The 22519-nt window shown below is 38.3% G+C and overlaps 1 long non-coding RNA gene across 1 annotated transcript in view; it reads left to right on the forward strand.

Annotated features, from left to right (window-relative positions):
- Positions 1–18656, forward strand: part of LOC117075555 — a 119441-nt gene extending 100785 nt beyond the window's left edge. Inside the window, exon 4 of the long non-coding RNA XR_004434051.1 lies at positions 18545–18656. This is a non-coding gene — a long non-coding RNA (uncharacterized LOC117075555). The remainder of the gene's footprint in view (positions 1–18544) is intronic.
- The last annotated feature ends 3863 nt before the right edge of the window (positions 18657–22519 follow it).

Consider the following 22519-nt stretch of genomic DNA (forward strand, 5'->3'; position numbering starts at 1 on the left):
TGTTTTCTTCTAATAATGTTATGGTATTAACCATTACATATAGATCTATTATCCTTTTTGAATTAACTTTGTGAGGGAAACGTCCAATGTAATTCTTTTACATGTGGATAACTAGTTGTCCCAGCACCATTTGATGAAACAAACTATTCTGTTCTCATTTAGTTTGCTTTGAATTGTCATGATACACTTGTCGAAAATCAGTTAACTATAAATGTAAAGGTGTATTTCTAGACTCTCATTTCTATTCCATTGATCTATATGCTTATCCTGATGCCTGTATCACACTACCTTAATTACTGTAGCTTTGTAGTCAGATTTTGAAATAGTGAAATAAGTCCCCCAATTTTGTTCTTTTTGATGATTGTTTTAGCTATTCTACTACTTTTTCATTTCCACATGAGTTTTTAAAATCATTTTGTCAATTTCTGCAAAAAAACTGTTTTTGTTAGGCATTATATTGAATCCATAAATTAATCTGGAGTATCCCCATTTTAACAATATCAAGTTTTCTGATCCATGAATGTGGGATATCTTTCCATTAATTTCTATATTTTAAAATGTCCTTTGGGCTGGGCATGGTGGCTCATGCTTGTAATCTCAGCACTGGGAGACTGAGGTGGGTGGATGACTTGAGGTCGGGAGTTCAACATCAGCCTGGCTAACATGGCATAGCCCCATCTCTACTAAAAATACAAAAATTTGCTGGGCATGGTGGCACACACCTGTAATACCAGCTACTCAGGAGGCTGAGGCAGGAGAATCATTTGAACCTGGGAGGCAGAGGTTGCAGTGAGCCGAGATCGCACCATTGCACTTCAGTCTGGGCGCTGGGTGACAGAGTGAGACTCTATCTCAGAAAAAAAAAAATAAGTAAATGAATAAAATAATAAAATAAAATGTCTTTCAACAGTGATTTGTTATTTCAGTGTATGTCTTGTACTTCTTTTGTTAATATTTAATTTTTTTGATGCTATTATAAGTAAAATTTGTTTTCTTAAGTTTTTAGGTTGCTTATTGCTAGTGTATAAAAATGCAGTTAGTTTTTGTATATTTTCATTGTATCCTGAAAATTTGATGGACTCCTTTTTAAATTCTAATAGTCATTTCAGAATTTCTTAGAATTCTCCATATTTAAAATTATGTTGTTTGCAAATAGAGATAGCTTTATTTCTTCCTTTCCAACTTGAGTTCCTGTCATTTGTTTTTTCTTTCCTGATTTCCTTGACAGAATTTCTAGTGCACTGTAGGATAGAAGTGGTGAAAACAGATACCTTTGTTTTATCCCTGATCTTAAGGGTAAAGCATTCAGCTTCACCATTAACTATGATCTTATCTGTGGGTTTTTCATAGACCGTCATTAGGTCAAGAAAGTCCCCTTCCATTCATGGTTTCTTGAATATTTCAAATGCTTTTTACTGCCTCCGTTGAAATAGTCTTCTGGTTTCTGTCTTTCATTCTACTCATATGATGTATTACATCGAATGATTATTGCATGTTAAGCCAATCTTGCATTTCTGGGATAAATCCTACTCTGTCATGGTGTGTAATCCTTTATATATGTTTCTAGAAATAGGTTGCTAGTATTATGTTAAATATTTTTGATTCTCTATTACTAAGAGTTATTGTTCTGTAGTTTTCCTTTGTCATGTCTTTTTTCTGGCTTTGATTTTAGGGTAACACTGGCCCCATAGAATAAATTGGAAAGTGTTCCCTTCTTTTCTACGTTTCAGAAGAGTTTGCAAACAGTTGGTATTAATTCTTCCTTAAACATAGATTCCACTGAGGCCATTGAGTTGTTTTTTTTTTTTTTTTTTTTTTTGGAGGGAGACTAATTTAATCACTTTATTTGTTGTAATCCATTCAGATATTCCAATCCTTCTTGAGTCAGTTTCTGTAGCTTGTATCTTTCCAATAATTTTTCCATTTTATTTATCTAATTTGTAGGCGTATGATTGCCCCCAGTATTTCCTTATTATCTTTTTTTTCAGTAAAATTGGTAATGGCGTCCTCTTTCATTCATGATTTTAATAACTGAGCCTTGTCTGGTTTCCCCTGGTCAGCCCACCTAAATGTTATCAATTTGTTAATTTTTTTATAGAATCTAATTTTATTTTGTGGAGCTTTTCTATTGTTTTGCTATTTTATTTCCACTCTAATCTTTAGTATTCTTTTCCTTCTGTGTCTTTGCATTTAGTTTGCTATCTTTTTCTAGTTTCTTAAGGTGGAACATTATATTTACTAATGTTATCCTACTTCTTTTTTTAGAGAGACAGGATCTCACTTTATTGTGCAGACTGGAGTGAAGTGGGACAGTCAGAGCAGCCTCAAACTCTTGGGTATAAGTAATATTCCTGTCTCAGCTTCCCAAAGTGCTGGGATTACAGGTACATGCCACCACATCTGGCCTTCTTCTATTTTAATATTGGGATTTACAGCTATAGTTTTCCTTTTGAGCACTGCTTCAGCTTCATCCCATAAATTTTTGTCGTCTTTCATCTTTATTACACCTCAATATAGCCTCTAATTATTTTAACTGTTTATTATTTAGAAAAACATTGTTTAATTTCCACATATTGTCATATTACCAGATTTCTTTTTGTCATTGATTTCTAGTTTCATTCTATGTGGTCAGTGTGATACGGTCATATCACAAGGAATATATGTTTGATCATTGTCCCTGGTTTCTGGCACATAACTCTTAAAACCCTTGGAATTTTCAGGATTGACAGGAGTGTCTTTTTTTCTTCCATTGTCTTTTAAAAAAATTTTTTTTTAGGTTCAAGGGTACATATTCAGGTTTGTTATATAGGTAAACTTCTGTCATGGGGTTTTTTTGTGCAGATTATTTCATCACTGAGGTACTAAGCATAGCACCTGATAGTTTTCTGATTCTCTCGCTCCTCCTAACCTCCCTCCTCAAGTAGGCCCCAGTGTCTGTTCTTCTCTTTGTGCCTATTGGTTCTCATTATTTAGCTCCACTTATAAGTGAGAACATGTGGTATTTGGTTTTCTGTTCCTGTGTTAGTTTGCTAAGGATAATGGCCTCCAGCTTCATCCATGTTTCTGCAAAGGATATGACCTCATTCTTTTTTATGGCTGCATAGTATTACATGGTATATATGTACCATATTTTCTTTATCCAGTCTGCTGTTGATGGGGATTTAAGTTGATTCTATGTCTTTGCTGTTGTTTATATTGCTGCAGTGCATACACTTGCATGTGTTTTTATGGTAGCACAGTTTTATATTTCTTTGGGTATATACCCAGTAATGGGATTGCTGGGTCAAATGGTATTTCTGTTTTTAGCTCTTTGAGGAATCACCACACCACTTTTCACAATGATTGAACTAACCCACACACCCACCAGTAGTGGTATAAGCATCCCCATTTTGCTGCACCCTCACCAACATCTGTTATTCTTTGACTTTTTATTAGTAGCCACTCTGACTGGTATCAGATGATATCTCATTGTGGTTTTGATTTGCATTTCTCTAAAGATATTGAACATTTTTTTCATATGCTTGCTGGTTGTATTGCATGTGTCTTCTTTAGAAAATGTCTGTGCATGTCCTCTGCCCACTTTTTAATAAGATTTTTTGTTTTTTGCTTGTAAATATAAGTTCCTTATAGATACTATATATCAGACCTTTGTCAGATGTATAGCTTCCAAATGTTTTCTTCCATTCTCTAGGTATCCATTTACTCTGTTGATAGTTTCTTGTGCTGTGCAGACGCTCTTTGGTTTAATTAGATCCCGTTTGTCAATTTTTGCTTCTGTTACAATCACTTTTGGCATCTTCGTCCTTAAATATTTGCCCATTCCTATGTCTTGAATGGTATTTCCAGGGTTATCTTCCAGAGCTTTTATAGTTTTGGGTTTGCCATTTAAGTGTTTAATCCATCTTGATTTTTGTATATGGTGTAAAGAAGTGGTCCAGTTTCAATTTTCTGCATATGGCTAGCCAGCTAATCCCAGCACCATTTATTGAAAAGGAAGTCCTTTCCTCATTGCTTGTTTTTGTCAGTTTTGTCAAAGATCAGATGGCTATCGGTTTCTATTCTAGTCCATTGTTCTATGTGTCTGCTTTTGTGCTTAAATTATGTTGTTTTGGTTACCGTGGCTGTGTAGTATAGTTTGAAGTTGGGTAACATGATGTCTCTAGCTTTGTTCTTTCTGTTTAAGATTGATTTGGCTATTCAAGGTCTTTTTTTGTTCCATTTGACTTTTACAGTAGTTTTTCTAGTTCTATAAAGAATGTCATTGGTAGTTTGATGGGAATAGCATTGAATCTGTAAATTGCTTTCAGCAGTATGGACATTTAACAATATTGGTTCTTCCTATCCATGAGCATGGAATGTTTTTCCATTTCTTTGTGTCATCTCTGATTTCTTTGAAGTTTTTGTAATTTTCATTGTAGAGATCTTTCACCTCCCTGGCTAGCTGTTTTCCTAAGTACTTTATTCTCTTTGTGACAATTGTGAATGGGATTATATTTCTGATTTGGCTCTCAGCTTGGGTGTTGCTGATGTACAGAATGCTATTGATTTGCTATTGATTTTGTATCCTGTAAACTTGCTGATGTTGTTTATCAGCTCAAGTGGCTTTTGGGCAGAGACTCTGGGATTTTCTAGATATAGCAATATGTCATCTGAAAACAGGGGTAGTCTGACTTCCCCTTTTCTTATTTGAATACCCTTTATTTCTTTCTCTTGCCTGATTATTCTGGCCAGGACTTCCAATACTATGTTGAATAAGAGTGGTAAGAGAGGGCACCCTTATTTGTGCTGGTTTTCAAGGGGAATGCTTCCAGCTTTTGCCCATCCTGTAGAATGTCAGCTGTGGGTTTCTTATATATAGTTCTTATTATTTTGAGATATATTCCTTCAATATCTAGTTTATTCATGGTTTTTAATCTGAAAGTGTATTGTATTTTATTGAAAGCCTTTTCTGCATCCACTGAGATAATTATGTGATTTTTGTGTTTAGTTTTGTTTACGTGATGAATTACATTTATTAATCTGTGTATGTTAAATCAACCTTATATCCCAGGGATAAAGCCTACTTGATCATGATGGATTCGCTCTTTGATGTGCTGCTGAATTCAGTTTGCTAGCATTTGGTTGAAGATTTTTGCATCAATGTTCATCAAGGATATTGGCCTGAAGTTTTCTTTTTTTGTTATGTCTCTGCTAGGTTTTGATATCAGAATGATACTGGCCTCAGAGAATGGGTTAGGGAGGAGTCCCTCCTATCAATATTTAGAAATAGTTTCAGTAGGAATGGTACCAGCTTCTTAGTATATCTGGTAGAATTTGGCTGTGAATCAATATGGTCCTGGTTTGTAAGCCAATCTTAATAGAATTCTTTAAGAAATTTCTGACTGACTGCTAGATATTACCATGTAGCCGCAACATACGACATAATATATGTACACATGCATTAAACACATCAAATCATACACACACACACACACACACACACGAAGATCTTACAGCTTTCATCTCAGAATGTTCGTTATGAGATAGTAACACAAATTTCCTTGTGTATTAAAAAAAACTATTGGGACCAAATTGTATTTCTGACAAAATTGGAACCTGTTCACATGCCTAGACTTTATTTGCCCCAGTAGGTAATCTAGTGAAGGCTGTGGACCAAAATTTTGGGTCAAGCAATTCTGAAGCAGTTTGATTTTTAAAAATCCTCTTTCACCACATGTTCCTCTTTTTACATTTTCAAATGAGTTTAAATTAGCAATGTTTACATTTTAGCTAGGACTGGCTGAATTGTATATGAAAACAAAAATCTCCAAGTGGCCTTGGATCTGTTTTGTTTCCTGGTCTGGTTTGTTTGACCAGTCAGTCAATTGTGGGTAGGGGAGCATTTTAGCAGTTTTTAAATTTTCTTTTTGGCCCCTATATGGCAGACACAAAAAATTTTGTGCTGGAAAAAGGTGTCTTATATTATTGCTCTGAGTTCAGGATTGTGACCTGTTTGATCTGAAAGCCTTACCTTTGTAAACATATTTATCTAGTTCTTTCCTTTTAGATTATTAATCTTTCAATTAGCTATTTCATCCCCTAAGTGATTGTTGATCAAGAAAACCTAAATTTACCTTTCCAAGTGGCACCTAGGTTGTTGGTTACCATGAAGCTGTTGCAATTTGTGAAGTCATTAATTTGAAAGCCCTTTAAGGACATTGAAAAAATTTTGGCTAGAATGCCATGGACAGTAAGTTTTATCTCAACACCAGTAGACAAGTCAGCAGATTCAAAATTAGCAGGAACAAAAAGAGAGAGAGATAGAGAACTCAGTAGACTCTGCATGTTAATTCCATAGTTGCAGATATTTTTAAAGAGATTTTGAATAATGGCCATCGGCATTCTACACTTTCCTTGACATAATTTGCCCACTGGTTTAAAAATATTCATGGGAAGAGACCATAATATGTAGTTAGCTGGATTCCCAGAAAACCTGGCATGCCTTAATGTTTGAGAAACCCATTCTATGTCTTATTAATTTCTTAAGAGCAAAGAAAATCCTATAAATTCTGTCAGGGCATGTCAGGAGTTTAGATGATAATGACTGCCATAGTAACTTTTAATTAACCATCTTGCATGCATCACTTAGAATGCTTATTTCACTCTTGGAAGATTTTTGCAAATAAGCAATGGAAAAGAGCCGAATCATGTACAGACCAAATTAAATCAAACCAAGATAAAAGTATTCACAAAAGTTTTAACTTGGGCATGCAGATAAAACAAAATATTGAATTAGGTATATAGGCCAAATTGAATTCAGCAGAAAAGATATGCCTCACAGGTAAAAAGTAGAAACCAGAGTACTCTGTCTTTATACCTGGAAGGATTTACCAGAGAAGGCAAAAGGTATTTTTTTTTTTTTTTATCATTGCGGGGGGCATGTAAGGTTCTTTATTAAGAGGTCCTTACAATCAAACTACATTTCAAATAATATCAAAAGCCTCTACCAAAAATAGGAAGGCTTGGCCTAAGAAAAGACTCACCAGGGCAGAAAAGGCAAGCTATGGCAATGGTGAGCTCAAAGAGCTCTTTTGAGTACTGCATATTGGTTCCAAGAATCAACAATTTCTTGTGATAGTGATCTTTCTTCAGGTCCCATTTCTGACATCATTTAAGTAAACCTAAATAATAGACAGAGGCTCTCTAAAAGAAAAGGATATTTACTTGGGACTAGGACATTGCAATGGGAATATGTGTGCGTAGTAAACTGTGCATACTCAGGGAGGCAAAGGAAGACAAAGGTTTTCACAAAAAAACTGAAGAGAATTATATGATTTTTTTTTGAAATTATTATCCTTGGCTACAATAGTCAATAAAAAGGGTGGTGCCAAGTGGTTTCTGGGCAGATATCCTTGTAGAAGTATTTCTGTGGAAGGCTGCAATGGCCTCTGCATAAGGTTGTGGTTTTTGCTCTCTTTTGTGATAGTTTTGTTATCAGGCATACAAGTGTGAGAACTCTCTCTTCATGCCCTTTCCCAGCTCTATTTTGCAGTATTTTTTTTTAAACACAAGTGATTCCATTTTGATTCTGATAACTTTCACAAAGCAAATGATCAACCCTGAGGAGGGGGTTGTGGGAAACTGATGTATAGCTGGTAAGCCAGAGGTACAGGAGGCCTGGACATGTAATTGATGACTGAAGTATGTATGCAGCTGAGCCCCTTAATTTGTGAGATCTGATGCTAACTCCAGGTAGATACAGTCAGAATTGAATTGAATTATATGATACCCAGTTGGTATCCAGAGAGAACTGGATAATTATTTGCTGTGGAAAATCCACACATTTGTTGTCAGAAGTTCTGTGAGTACAGAAAAACAGCCTTTTTCCTATAGTCACAAAATGTACTTCACATACTTTCAACCTTTTAATTGTATTGATTTGCTTTATAGCCTAACTTATGGTCAATACTGGAGAATGCTGCATGTGCTCTTGAGAAAAACATGTATTCTGCTCTTGATATGGTGGAGGAGTGGAAGGCAGCAGTGTTCTATAGATGTTTGCATTAGTTAATTCTAATGCTGCTAATAAAGACATACCTGAGACTGGATAATTTATAAAGGAAAGAGGTTTAAATGACTCACAGTTCAGCATGTCTGGGGAGGCCTCAGGAAACTTACAATCATGGCAGAAGGGGAAGCAAACATGTCTGTCTTCACATGGCAGCAGCAAAGTTAAGTATGAGAGCCGCGTGAAGGGGAAACCCCTTATAAAACATCAGATTTCATGAGAACTTACTCACTATCATGAGAAGAGTATGGGGGAAATTGTCCCCATGATTTGATTACCTCCCACCGGGGCCCTCCCATGACATACAGAGATTATGGGAACTATAATTCAAGATGAGATTTGGGTGAGTACACATTCAAACCATATTATTCCACTCCTGGTCCCTCCCAAATCTCATGTCCTCACATTTCAAAACACAGTCATACCTTTCCAACAGTTCCTCAAAGTCTTAACTCATTCCAGCATTAACTCAAAAGGTCAAGTCCAAAGTCTCATCTGGGACAAGGCAAATCCCTTCCATCTATGAGCCTGTAAAATCAAAAGCAAGTTAGTTACTTGGTTTTGGTACAGGCATTGGGTAAATACACACGTTGGGGTACAGGGCATTGTGTAAATACACACATTCAAAATGGGAGAAATTGGCCAAAACAAAGGGGTTACAGCTCCTGTGCAAATCCAAAATCCAAAAGGGCAGTCATTAAACCTTCAAGTTCCAAAATGATCTCCTTTGACTCCATGTCTTACATCCAGGGCACACTTAGGCAAGAGGTGGACTCCCACAGCCTTGAGCAGCTTTGCCCCTGTGGCTCCTCAGGGTACAGCCCATTCCCAGGCTGCTTTCATGGGCTGGCATTGAGTTTCTGTGGCTTTTCCAGGTGCATGGTGTGAGCTGTTAGTGGATCTACCATTCTGTGGTCTGGAGGATGGTGGCCCTCTTCTCACAGTTCCATCAGGCAGTGTCACAGTGGGTACTGTCTGTGGGGGCTCCAACCCCACATTTCCCTTCTGCATGACCCTAGCAAAAGTTCTCCATGAGGGCTCTGTTTCTGCAGCAAACTTCTGCCTAAACATCAAGCATTTCCATACATCCTCTGAAATCTAGGTGGAAGTTTCCAAACCTCAATTCTTGACTTCTATGTACCCACAGGCCCAGTACTATGCATAAGGTGCCAAGGCTTGGGACTTGAACCCTCTGAAACAATGGCCTGAGCTGTACATTTTCCCCTTTTAGCCACAGCTAGAGCTGAAGCAGCTGGGATGCAGGGCACTATGTTCTGAGGCTACATAGAGCAGGGGGGCCCTGGGCCCAGCCCATGAAACCAATTTTCCCTCCTAGGCCTCCAGGCCTATGATGGGAGGGACTGCTGCATCTCTTACATGCCCTGGAGACAGTTTCCTCATTATCTTGGTGATTATGCAAATTTCTACTGCTGGCTTGAATTTCTCCCCAGAAAATGAGGTTTTCTTTTCTATCACATTATCAGACTGCAAATTTTCCAAATTTTTATGCTCTGCTTCCTCTTAAATGCTTTGCCACTTAGGAATTTCTTTCACCAGATACTCTAAATCATCTCTCTCAAGTTCAAAGTTTTATAGATCTCTAGGGCAGAAGCAAAAGATGCTGCCAGTCTCTTTGCATAGCAAGAGTGACCTTTATTCCCATTCCTAAAAGTTCCTTATCTCCATCTGATAGTACATTTTCTACTGACTGCTTGTGTGTGTGTGTGTGTGTGTGTGTGAGAGAGAGAGAGAGAGAAAGAGACTGTGTGTGTGTTTGTGTGTGTGTGGGGGGGGGCGCCATAGTTCCCTATTTCTTTGTGTGTCTTTTAATGTTTTTGCTGAATAGTGGACATTTAAAATAATACAAAGTAGCAGTTCTGGAAATCAGACTTCCTGCCTCCTCCAGTGTTTTTTGTTGTTGTTGGTTGTTGTTGCTGTGGCTATTTGTTTATTAACTTTTCTGCATTAATTCTGTAAAGTCTGTATTATTTGTGAAATGAAGTCATAGAAATCACTCCTTGTTTAGCTTGTTCAGCTAAGGATTAGGCAGGAGTTTTCTTAAATATCTTTTGTTAATAAATTTCTCACCCTTTACTGAGAGGCTCTTTGTGGGTGTTTTGGGGCAGGCTTTCAATACTTTTGAAGTCTTGGGGATGCACATAGCTCTCTAATGCAAGCATCCTTCTGGATCCCCAGGAATAAGCTGGAGTTTTTCAAAGCCCCCAGAAGTGTCTTATTCCCCAGATTTTTCATAAAGTTTTCTGACAAGCTTCTTGTTTGCCTCAACTGATATCAATGCCACAGGCCACTGCAATGTTAAACAATTAGCAGATTGTTTTCAACAAGTGTTAATGGAGATAGAACTTTTCTCATTGTGGGAGCTCTGAGTCTGGTCAGATAACAAACCTTATGAATAGGGCTTTTCCAGGGAGTTGCTAGATGATTCTCCAGGGATGGGGCTTTTTGGGGAGGTTCAAAACCATTCTGGATCTTTCAGTGGCTGCTAGACTGCTGGTTTCACAGCTTCCATGGTTCCAAGATTGCTGGGATTTCAAGACTATTGTAGAACTGAGTAGAGGAAGATGAAAATATGCGAGATCAAATGCCACAAAACCCAGTGGTCTTAATGATACTTAGCAATTTTTCTTGAATAAATGCCCCTCTTACCTTTGCAAACCTTTGGTTAATTACCAGATTTCTGAAAAAGCTGATTTTGACATTTTTTTCCCCAGTATTCTCATTGCTCTTATGGAGGGGCAGATTTTTGGAGGCTATTACACTGCCATTCTGAAAACATTTCCTTCCCTCATCTTTAAAAGCTTTTTCTCTCCGGACCATAAGAAAAAATTTAGAAAGTGCACAAAAGTACACAGAAGTAGAAAAAAAAGTCACATGTATATATAAGTTCATCACCACTTAAATATCTTTCCTTCTGGATTTTATTATATGCATTTCCATAAAATTTATTGATTTTCATCTGACTGTAGTCATCATGCATCATGAGAAGAAAAGAGATTTCGGAAGTGGAAGATATTGTGTTTGGTGGCTAAGAAGATGGTGGATTTGAGGAATAAGTCCAAGTTGGAAAATATGAATAATGTAAACACAAAAATTAAAACTACTCATAATCCACCCTTAAGAAATAAATACTGATGACATATTGAGGTGATTTTTTGGTTCCTATGAATATATTTACATGATATATACCCTATATGGATACAGACATACACAAACATGTATATATCTATTAGTATATTTTTTAACAAATTATTATGTGGTAGTTTATGTTTTTTCCCTTAACATTATATAATTAACATTTTCTCATGTCTTTAAATATAATTATTTGAAAACAGAATATTCCATCAAATAGATGTATTCTAATAAGGAGTTCCTTCACATTGGGCAGTTTTGCTATTTTCAGTATTATTAATAACTTTGCCTCAAATATCCTGTGCATTGTCTGTCTACATTCCTCATTAATTCATTAGAATAAATTGGTAAAAATTAAGTATTAAAATCCGTAATACATATTTGTATTTTCTATAAGAGTCATTGCTGTGTTGGAGAGCAGGGATGTCTGAGCATATTTTCTCTATTTTATGTAATATTTTTCTAGAGCTATATATTAGACACAGTAAAGTACATAAATCACAGGGCTGGTGAATTCTCACAAAGTGAATACACTAGTGTAACCATCACCCAGATCAAGGTCATGATGATGGTAGTGCAATACAGCACCATGCCAGGTACAATGGGAGAAAGAAGGCACACAGAAGAGATCTGCCTTTCATGTACACATGAATAAATTATTAGTTGTATGACTGTCATGGAGGTCCAGACATTTTAAGGTTATAGAATGCTGGGTAAGGAATTTTTAAGTGGGAACTGTTGTATAAGGGAAATAAAAGAACAACAGTCTCAAGTGCCAGGGATGGGAGGGATAATATTGTCAGAATAACAACCAAGATTTGGGGCAAGAATAAAACCTGAGATGAGAAGAGAGACTTCTTGGCTTGGCTTTACAGTTATCACCTTGGAAGTCTTTCTTAAAGGCAAAGTCAGCCATATGTATTCTCTGAGTACCTATTATATGTCTAAAACTGGGGAAGGTCCTATGCAAGTAGGAAGACTAGAAGAGTAGTGACAGATTAATTTGAGATTGAATCCTGGTCTTCCTACTTTCTGTCCAGGTGATCTGGAACAAGAGATTTAAATTTTCTGTATCTCAGGTTTTTCATTTCTAAAATGGGAACAGTGATATGTACTTTGCAGAACTGTTATCAGTATAAAATGAATGAAAGCATGTCAGTGTAAAATGGATTAAGGAATGTAGTACCTGACAATAGTAAATACATGTTAGTTCTTCCCCCCGCCCCCCACAGGATACAGATTTTTTTCTCAAGAAATTTGGTCTGGCATGGTGGTTCATGCCTGTAATTTCAGAACTTTGGGAGGCCAACATGAATGATTTGAGGTCAGGAGTTCAAGACCAGCCTGGCCAACATGATGAAATCCCATCTCTACTAAAAACACAAAAATTAGTCAGGCACAGTGGCAGGGGCCTGTAATCCCAGCTACTAGGGAAGCTGAGGCAGGAGAATCACTTGAACTTGGGAGGTGGAGGTTGCAGTGAGCTAAGATAGCACCACTGCACTCCAGTCTGGGTGACAAAGTGAGACTTCATCTAAAAAAAAAAAAAAAAAAGGAAATTTATAGTCAAGGTTAAGGCGAGAGAACAGACAGTGCAATGGGTAGAGATCCTGAGTAGTTAAGTATGAAGTGATGTGGCCAGATAAGAGAAACAGTTGTATAAAGAAGGAAAATATAGGTTATCCTTCATCTGCTGTGCCTCTATTTCTTCTAACAAGAATTTATTCACGTTAGCCCACATGCTGCACTTAAACTAACTAATTAACTGTAGATGTCAAGATCTGTGAGGCGACATGCATTTTACACATTACCTAATGTTCAGCTTCGATTCATTGAAGAGACAAATATCAGGTTCTGCTAGATATGAAATGATAATGAAAATTATCTTATTTTGGATACTTTGGAAGCCTGCTTTGTATTTTCCCTCCAGAGTCAGTATTATATTAATGTCCTATGAATTTTCAATACCATTTACTGAGCAACTATTAGAGAGAAGTAATAGTCTTTTCTCCTCTTATTGATCTCTTTTATTCTTCTATTTAATCATTAAGAAATATAGCCTTTTATAATAGTCACTAATATGTGACTATTTATAATAGAAAACGATATGATAATCACTCATATGCAAGTTGATATAATATGGCACAATTTGCCAGAGAGAAGTTACACAGAAGGAGGAAATAAGAAGAAGAGCAAGTTGAGTGTTCTACGGTTTTGTCAGTTTTGTCCCTTCCAATTTGCTAAAGGTTATGTGTTTTCCTTTACTACACTGAGTAGGCCAGGGAAGAAGCTTGAAACAAGGAGGTCCTATTATATGCCAATATTGATCTAAAAAAACTCTAGGTGAAGCTGAAAATGTTCTGGGGTAAAATCCAAGGACACAAGTAATGGACATTTAAGAATCATTACATTTTCTTTCTAAGTAAGAATGTAGAAGTCAAGCTTTATATAATTCAAGAGGAGCAGAAAGGTAAGAATAACTTAGGGAGAAGAGCAGGGAAGTGGGATTCTAGGAGAAAAGGTGTTTTTTTTCTTTTTTCTTTTTTTTGCAGGAGGTGTGACAAAGATGGAAAAGAGAAAGTAAGAAAAAATATGGGTAACCCCACAAGAAAAGCAAATACGAAGGTCAAATTGGATGAGTAAGAAGAAGTGCATGAAATAAAGAGGGATGAACAAACAGGGAGTGGGGAATTTTCAGGGTAGGAGAAAAAGATGGGAAACTTGAAAAAAATGGGAATACGGGAGAAAAGGGTATCAGTATTGAGCTTTGAAGGAATAGTTGAAGGAATTATAGAAGGTCAAATCATGGAAATGGGTGCAGCTTGAGGGGAAAAAAAGAGTCACTGGGTGAGGATGACAAGAAAGGCAAAATGATGAGGCTTTGCCTTTGACTCTTGAACTGTGTTTAGTGAAGCTAAAGGCACAAACTTATTAGGTTATAAAGTGAGGTAAAGTACTATCAAAGGAGAGAGACTAAGAGTACCTCATATCAATTCCTATTACAGTTCTTTAAGATTTCTGTTTTATGCAAGGATCTCACTTTCTTCCCACCTCATTCTATAATGTAGTAGTATTCTAACACTCATGTACTTCAAGGTACTTGTGGGAGACAACATTCTGTAAGAATAACATATACAACTTATAGATTTCTTATTCATAGCACATGAGGAGTTCATTAAAACACACAAAAAATAACAAGACAAAAACTCTGGACCACCCCGCTCCCGCTCACCCCACCAAAGTTCATTCATGGGTTCCGTCCTTTAATCTCATCCATTTACATAAATGTGAAACACCTGACCAAGTTTTCAAGTAATTTGTCACTCATCTTACCTCCTAAGGAAGACTATGTTTTCATTTAACAACAAATAGGCCAGGTGCTGTAGCTTATATCAGTAATCCCTTTAGAAGGCCAAGGTAGAAAGATCACTTGAGGCCAGGAGTTTGAGACCAGCCTAACATACTAGGACCCTTGATTCCACAAAAGACAAAAAGCATTAGCTGGGCATGGTGGTGCTCACGTGTAGTCCTAGCTCTCCAGGATGCTGAGGCAGGAGAATCATTTGAGCAAAGGAGTTCAAGGTTACAGTGAGCTGTGATCGCATCACTGCATTCCAGTCTGGACAACTGAGTGAGAACCTGTCTCTATAAAACAAATGAACAACTTAACAACAAATACTTGTTAACAGATATTTAATTTACTATGTGCCAGATATGTACTCCATGACCTGAACATGAGAGTAGAATTCATCATTTTCCTCTAGCCATGTCTATTTGCTTATGTACTCAGACAGTTTGGGGACAAGGAGAGGATTGCAGTGTTGTTGATGGTGGTGAAGGTGGAAGGATCATCCCAGGGATAGCATTATTAATCCCATATCATAATAAGGCCTGAGTGAAAAGACCCTTGACCTGGCAAAAGTGTAAACAGTAGCTACAACTTTGCTGTCCCTAGGGCCCAATGTTTGGCTGAGGTGTCCTCACTTAGGGTGCATGTGACCAGACCTCTGTAGTAACTCAGAGCAGCAACAGGAGAAATAAGGAAGTGGCACCATCTCAGGACCTGAAAATCAAGCTAGAAGATCCCTAATCGTTCATCTGTCATCAACACACAAACATCCCTTTTCTACTGGTACTCAGACAAGGCAGGCTTGCTTGAATGCGCTACTTGCTCTAAAGATCTTAATTTATAAAATAATAGACCAGGAATGGCGGAAGGGGTGTGTGTATATGTGTGTATAATGTACATCTCTTCTTTGACCCCCTTTAGTTTCCGATATTTGCGTTATTAACTAAGCTGATTGTGACTGCCCTCTACATTTATTTAAATAAGAGTATTTAAAAAAGAAACTTAACATAGGCCTTGGCACTGAGGGATGCTCAGTTATAGCGCCTGTGTATAAAAGCACCCAAGGGGTTTACATGGCCAGACTTTTCACGACTTCTGTATTCTTGGCTGGCCTCCCTCCTCTGAAACCTCAGCTGAGGAGGGACCCAACTGTAAGAGATTTATTTTCTGCGACATTTGCTAGTTGTTGCTGGCTCACTGTTTCGGTGGGGGAGGTGTCATGCTAAAGTCTGTAGGGGTAGTAGACCATGCACTTTTTGAGACTATTACTCATCTCTCTTATGGAGAATGTCACCCGGTGTCACTTCCCCCATTTTTTGGTGTTTTAGGGCCGGCTAAGTCCTTGTCACTCATGCAGCAGGAAGCAGACTTCAGAGTCTCAGTCAGAGAAAGTGGGGGAGGAGGCATCTCGCTTTCCCTCCCCCTTTCTTTTCAGCGTTTCTGCATTTAGGTGAGCCCTTCTGGCTGTGTGTCCCTTGAGGAGTGTGGCAGACTTGCTTTGCCCTTCAGCTTTGTGGTGAAGAGTCTCTTGCTTATTTTAAATAATATGACAATCTTCCTGGGCTGTAGGGCTTGGGAAGGTGAACTTGTCAACAGAAATGTCTGTTGGTTTCAGTTTCTGCCTATTACCCTGTGAAACCAAGGCACAGGGTAAAATTTCTCAGTTTTGTTTTCTCATATTTCAAGGTCTTCGTATTTTACCCTCAACATTTTAATGCACGAGAGCTTTCTATCTAAACTGTGATTTGCGCTTAAATTTAAACTAAATGTTTTCTCTAGATTGAGGTGAATCTTGGATGAACTATCCCTTTCCTCCCCATGTGCAGTGGCATGCCTCAGTCCCACAGAGCCGCTTTCCCTATGATAGGCTAGGTCAGGGGACAGAAGGCTTTTGCATTCAGCTGTGTATGCGGGACACTGGATTAGACAAAGTTGCACAGCTTTCCTTGGGAGTCAGTCAACACATATGCATTATTGAGTCCTCTTATATGCCAGGCACTGTGTGGGTGCTGCAGACGTAAGGCCTCTCACACCTCTAGGATCACTGACTTTTATTTTATTGTGTAGCATCTCTTGAGTCTGGGGTGCTAAGGATCATGCTTTGGGAAAGCCTGTCTAGCTTGAAGAAGAGCTAATCTATTATTTTTAAAAACCTTAGGAGGTGATTCTATAATGGCTTTTTATATTCTATTCATGGAGGCTTACTGTCTAGAAGACCTTATGTCTAATTCATATATTATTCAGATTAGGCTAGCTTAGCAAGGCAACATGATTGAATGCAGACAAAGGAACTATATAGTCCTGGCCCTGTTACTCCATTCCTCTGTCCTCTCCATGTGACCCACACTTCCACTAGTCTCAATGGGTCTGAGAACAAATCTGAGAGGCAGAGCCACGTTAGCGGCTAAGAGCTCCAACCTCAGACACATGTGTTCAAAATTCTTGCTGCCTCTAATTTACTGGCAGCTGTGTGTCCCTTGAGCAAATTACTTATCTCTCTGCCTCAGTTTGACCTCACAGGGTTATTTGCAGGAATTAGATGTGATAGAATATTTTAGAAATTATCGGTATGCTTAGCACATAGGAAATGCTTAACAAATGATAGTTACTATTATGAAAAAATATCTTGCTCCTCAGATGAGCTGAAATTTTATAGCCCGTTACCCCATTCACCTGCTAATTTGGGACTTTGAGCACTCACAAATTCTCTTCATTCTCCTCTTCCTCCCCCTCATCAACATTTTGTAATTGAGCATCTACTTTGTCATGAGTCATGTGTAGTAAAAGCATTTATTTGCATTATGGCTTGCAGTCCCTCATCCTTTAAGCCTCTGCTGAATTGTTTTCTTCTGAACAAAGTCTATTTTAATCAAGTTATTTAAAATTGCAAATTTCTCCTCCCTGAAACTCCTAATCTCCCTCATCATGCTCTCCCCCACTCCACAGGGCTTACTTTCTAACATATTGCATATTTACCTACTCTATTTATTGTTTGTTTATAGCCCCTTTTAGAATACGAGGTCCATAAAGACAGAGAAATAAACATTTTTTTAAAATTGATGCTTTCTAAATTCCAATTCAGTGCCTAACATATAATACATGCTCCATAAGTATTTGTTCAGCAAACTGGTGAATGTCCTTTATTGAGCAATAACAAAAAAATTGTGACCATAAAAATGCTTATTTTACATATAAAGAAAACAATTTCTCTTAAGTTATGAAAATTGCCTAAGGTGATAGTAGGATTTGGAGTCTGGGTTTGACTTAATCTGATTTGAGAGCCCAATCCTTGATGATTTTTCTCCACTATCCTTGCCACATAACTACACTTGGGAGTTTTCAAGAAATGTTTCCTATGTGCTCACAAAAATCTCATTCCTGCCACAACTGGTGTTAGATGTCAGAGCTGTGTGGTCTGTGCAATAGGAGGGAGAAGGCCTCTGACTTCTTCATGTTACTCACTTTTAGAAGGGCCCCAGAGAGGTGGTGTTTGTGCTATTACGTTTTCCAGAGTGTTACCTGAGTCTTTAGTGTTACTTTGAGCCATGAGTACATAGGCTAGACCAGGTGTGATCTGAACAGCTTTACTTTTTAAAAAATCTTTACTTTCCTGTAACAACTAAGGTTTATAGATCACCACTCTTGTGTGAATCTCTAAACAGTGTATTGTTTAGCTTTTGAGAATTTGAGTGCTAAGCATAGATCTCGCTGTGTGTAGAAAGTGTAACATTGCCCCTGTTGAATGACAGCTTCCAGGAGATGATAAACTAACCAGTCTCTGGGCCATGGACTGTCTTTAGTTTTCCTGAGAGTTTATAGGAGCCTCTTGGGGAAGTTAGTGGGCACGATTACAAGCAAAAAACATAAGAGTCAGCACACTTGGGACATCTGGTGAGGCTGATGGATGGACCAGGCTCTGGGCATGTGATAGAAATGTGGTCAAATGGAGTGGCTACTTTTTATTTACTGCTGCTTATCTCACCACCACGTCTCTGCAGGCTTCAGGAGCAGGGCAAAGCAGAATGATTGTTTGATATGAAAGAAATGTCTTTAGCTGGCCTAGGCTGAAGGGCAGGAACTTCAATCAGCAAATGGTCAAGATAAACCAAGGACAGGTAAGAATCTGTACCTGGACTCCTGGCATATTCTGTACTCAAATTAAAAAGATGGCTCAGTTGACACAAGGATCTTAGTGAAGGTGGCCCTCACCATCACTGTTTCTTGCATCGTATTATGTCAATTTACACTGGTTGGCTAGATTCCAACTTCCTGCCTGGAAAGCAAGGGTCTTTCTACTAGTGTTCTGAAAGCAGAGTTGGGGAAGCCGGCAAGAGTGTGATGCATTTCCCATTCACAATGCATGGTCTCTCCCTCTTTGTGTTGGGTCAGTTACCTACACCCACAACTGTACATGCTGTCCCTAGATCCAGGGACCCTTTTTAGAAAACCAAACTTCAGGCTGAGGGCGGTGGCTCACGCTTGTAATCTCAGCACTTTGGAAGGCCGAGGTGGGCAGATCACGAGGTCGGGAGATCAAGACCATCCTGACTGACACAGTGAAACCCCGTCTCTACTAAAAATACAAAAAATTAGCCAGGCACGGTGGCGGGCCCCCCTAGTCCCAGCTGCTGGGGAGGCTGAGGCAGGAGAATGGCGTGAACCCAGGAGACGGAGCTTCAGTAAGCCGAGATCACGCCACTACACTCCAGCCTGGGTGACACAGCAAGACTCTGTCTCAAAGGAAAAAAAAGAAAACAAATCTTCAAATTCTACCAATGTGTGAAAGGGAAAATATGAAGAAGATAAGGGAATCAGGGATTCCAACTGCTACTGAAAAAAGTCCTTGCTTGGTTCTCCTTATTCTAGACAGCCCTTTCACCCCAGTTCCAGAGACCCTGAGCCCTCAGTTCCTGAGCCCCTTGAAGATTTTCTGGTGTTAATTGGGTTGGTTCTTCTCAGCTTTGTCCGCTGTCAAGATGAGATTCAGCTTTCTCAGACCTGCTAAGTTAGTTTTCGCTTGTCCATCTGCTTCTAGCTGAGAGACCAAGTTGTGTTGCTTTGGCCTTTTCTCCTATTCTAACTGTTCCCGTGGATTTGTGTGTTTTGAAAGATTCCTTTATTTTCGTTTTTAAGAGGAAGTAAAATTAGACGCATATATTAAATTTGCCACCTTAACTAGGAAACTCTGAAAAAACTGTCTTTCTTTTCTTCAGAGCTGACTTGATCCTTTTCAGGAGGAGCCATCTGTTGGCTACTGGAGGAAAAAAAAATTCACAGTGTTCATTTGGATTTAAATTAGTTAAATCTGATCATTTAATCCATTCCTTTAAGTAATGCTCAGACTCCAGGAAGCAACAACAACGACAACGACAACTGTGTTCTCTCTGACTGCTCCACTATTCTATGTTTCTCTCAAAGATGGTATCCAGACATCTGGATAAGGAGGTCTGAGGGGAGGATTTTGGCCCTCTGGGGCCCATGTTCTCTGGACTCTGGGTGATGTTTGTGTTTACCTGTTTGCTGTTTGCCTTCCTTGTATTTTGTTGTGAAGTCAGTGGCTGGTCTCCTGTTGCCCCGTTTCTCTCCTGGCTTGCTCAGAACCTAGTAGTGTCCCTTTTGGTGGCCTGGCTTAGCCCTGTCTCCCACTGGCTCCAGGCCCTGGGGGCTTCACTGTGTCCTTCTGCTAATTCACTAACTCCAAGGTCCACTTCAACCTCTTCAATAAGGCCACTGCCACTGTGGAATCAGCAGCTCGTGGCTGGATCTTGACTCATCCCTGATACCTCATGGGAACCAAAGGTTACTTTGGAAAGCTGAACTTAAGAGACTTCCTCCACACTGAGCTTCCTAATTGATGTAGTCACATACCAGATTAGTGTAATTATTCCCCAGATGCCTCAGCAGGGAGCAGGCAATAAGCAGCTCCTCTTGCCCTCAGTTTTACTCTAATGCATTCCCCAACCCATGGGTCAAAGCCTGGAATGGGGGCAATTGGAATACACATGATTAAGAGTCTTGCTCTCCTGCCTTCTAATATTCTCTGTTTTATTAAAAATTCAAGGGGGAGTGGACTTTCCTTTTATTTCCAGAGTCATATCTTTGAGCAGCAAGCCTCACGGGGGGTTTGCCATCAGAGACCCAGGGATCTCTCACCTCCACACAATGAGCCATGTCTGTGAGTTGGGTTCTTGATGTGCGATAATAAAAGAGTTTGGAAAAATCCTCTGTCGGAATATTGGCTTCAGAATAATTCTGTTTTGTATATCAGAAACTGAATATTAGTGCGTTTTTTTCTCTTTGCATTTCTTTTGTAAAATATCCTGGTATTTTCTCAGAAATGAACTCCTTAGGCTGGCTTAGTCAAGAAAAGCAAAAAAGTGGAGCAGGTATAATTTTACAAAATCGTATCCACTGCATGTGTGATGTAATCACATTGATGTAGTTTGAAAAGAATCAGAAACCCTGGGGCTGGCTAAGCATTCAGTATTTAGAAAATGTTTTGGACTATGGGACTCTGGTTACTGAAGGTGACACAATTCCAGGTTTTAGGATAGAGATGAATTATCTGAATATTAGCGGTGTGAAGGGCCATTACTTAACAATCCTCCATTTGTAAAGTTGGGTTGTTAAGATGATTAAATGAGAGGTTTGTAAAACATTTATGCTTTAAAAGGTTTATAAGGTGTTATCATCACCATTATTGATATCATTACAGTCGAACCCTGAACAACACACAGAGGTTAGAGGTGTCAACTCACCTGACGCTATGCAGTTGCAAATCTGCATTTAACTTTCAACTCCCCAAAAATGCAACTATTAATAGCCTACTGTTAACTGGAACCCTTAACTATACCATAAACAGCCATTTTGTACTGTTTTGAATTTTGTATGTTATTAATATATGTATTATATGCTATATTCCGACAATAAAGTTAGGGAACAGAAAATGTTAGTAAGAAAATCATAAGGCAGAGAGACTATATTTACTGTTGATTAAGTGGAACTAGATCATCGCAAAGATCTTCATCTTCATTGTCTTCATGTTAAGTAGGCTGAGACAGAGGAGGCAAAGTAGGAGCTGATCTTGCTCAGGGCTGGCAGAGGTGAAAGAATATCTCTGTATAAGCGGACCCACACAGTTCAAACCTGTATGGTTCAAGGATCAACTGTACTATTCAGAAGAAGTCCATTGCCTTGATTTGAAACATTTCAAAGCTTAGGTTATTCTAGTTTTGTTGATTTAGAGCACTCCCATTCACCAGAAGCATCTTTGGACCAGCAGATTAAAGATTCAGGGAGCAGCCAATGCCTTAAAGATTTTTAGAAATAATTAAAGACAGCATTAATGAACATGTGGGCAGTCTGGCTGAAGATGCCACCTTGCATAAACGTGGCCCAAACCTTGTCAACTTTGCTTTATTTTAACAGTTTTACATTTCTCTAAAGTCTTAAGAGTTGGTGACTCTTTTTGATTAAGTGGGGTTAATATGGACGGAGAGTGCAATAACTTCTGTAAACATAAGAAATCATTTTTTAACTCTTAGCTAATTCAGCAAGATAAATAAAATAATGAGGTTGATTTCTTTAACTTAAAAGCATTTTTAAGGGAGTAAAAATGCCAATTTTTTTTTTTAAATACTGTTGGGTTATGAAATCTTTTAGTGACGTTTATGTCTTTTTCCCCTGAAACCTTCACATTTTCTTTAATAACATCTGTTATTTTTATTATCAGAAAAAATGATAGAGAAAAGCAAAATGACAAAAGATATTATAGAACTGGCTTTTATATCTTAAGATAATAAACATATTCTAATTATCACCTTAGGATTGATCCTTTGTAGGTGTGCTTTCTGTTTTACCAATCTGTTTGAACTTGCAGAAATTAAAACTTTCCCGGAAATGGCTTGAATTTAAACAAAATATCATGTTAGCCCCAAGGCAAGATGTTGTTGCTAAAGATTAGTTTAGGAACA

This window comes from Trachypithecus francoisi, unplaced genomic scaffold, assembly GCF_009764315.1.
Source record: "Trachypithecus francoisi isolate TF-2019V2 unplaced genomic scaffold, Tfra_2.0 Lachesis_group5, whole genome shotgun sequence".
NCBI classification, from domain to species: Eukaryota; Metazoa; Chordata; class Mammalia; order Primates; family Cercopithecidae; genus Trachypithecus; species Trachypithecus francoisi.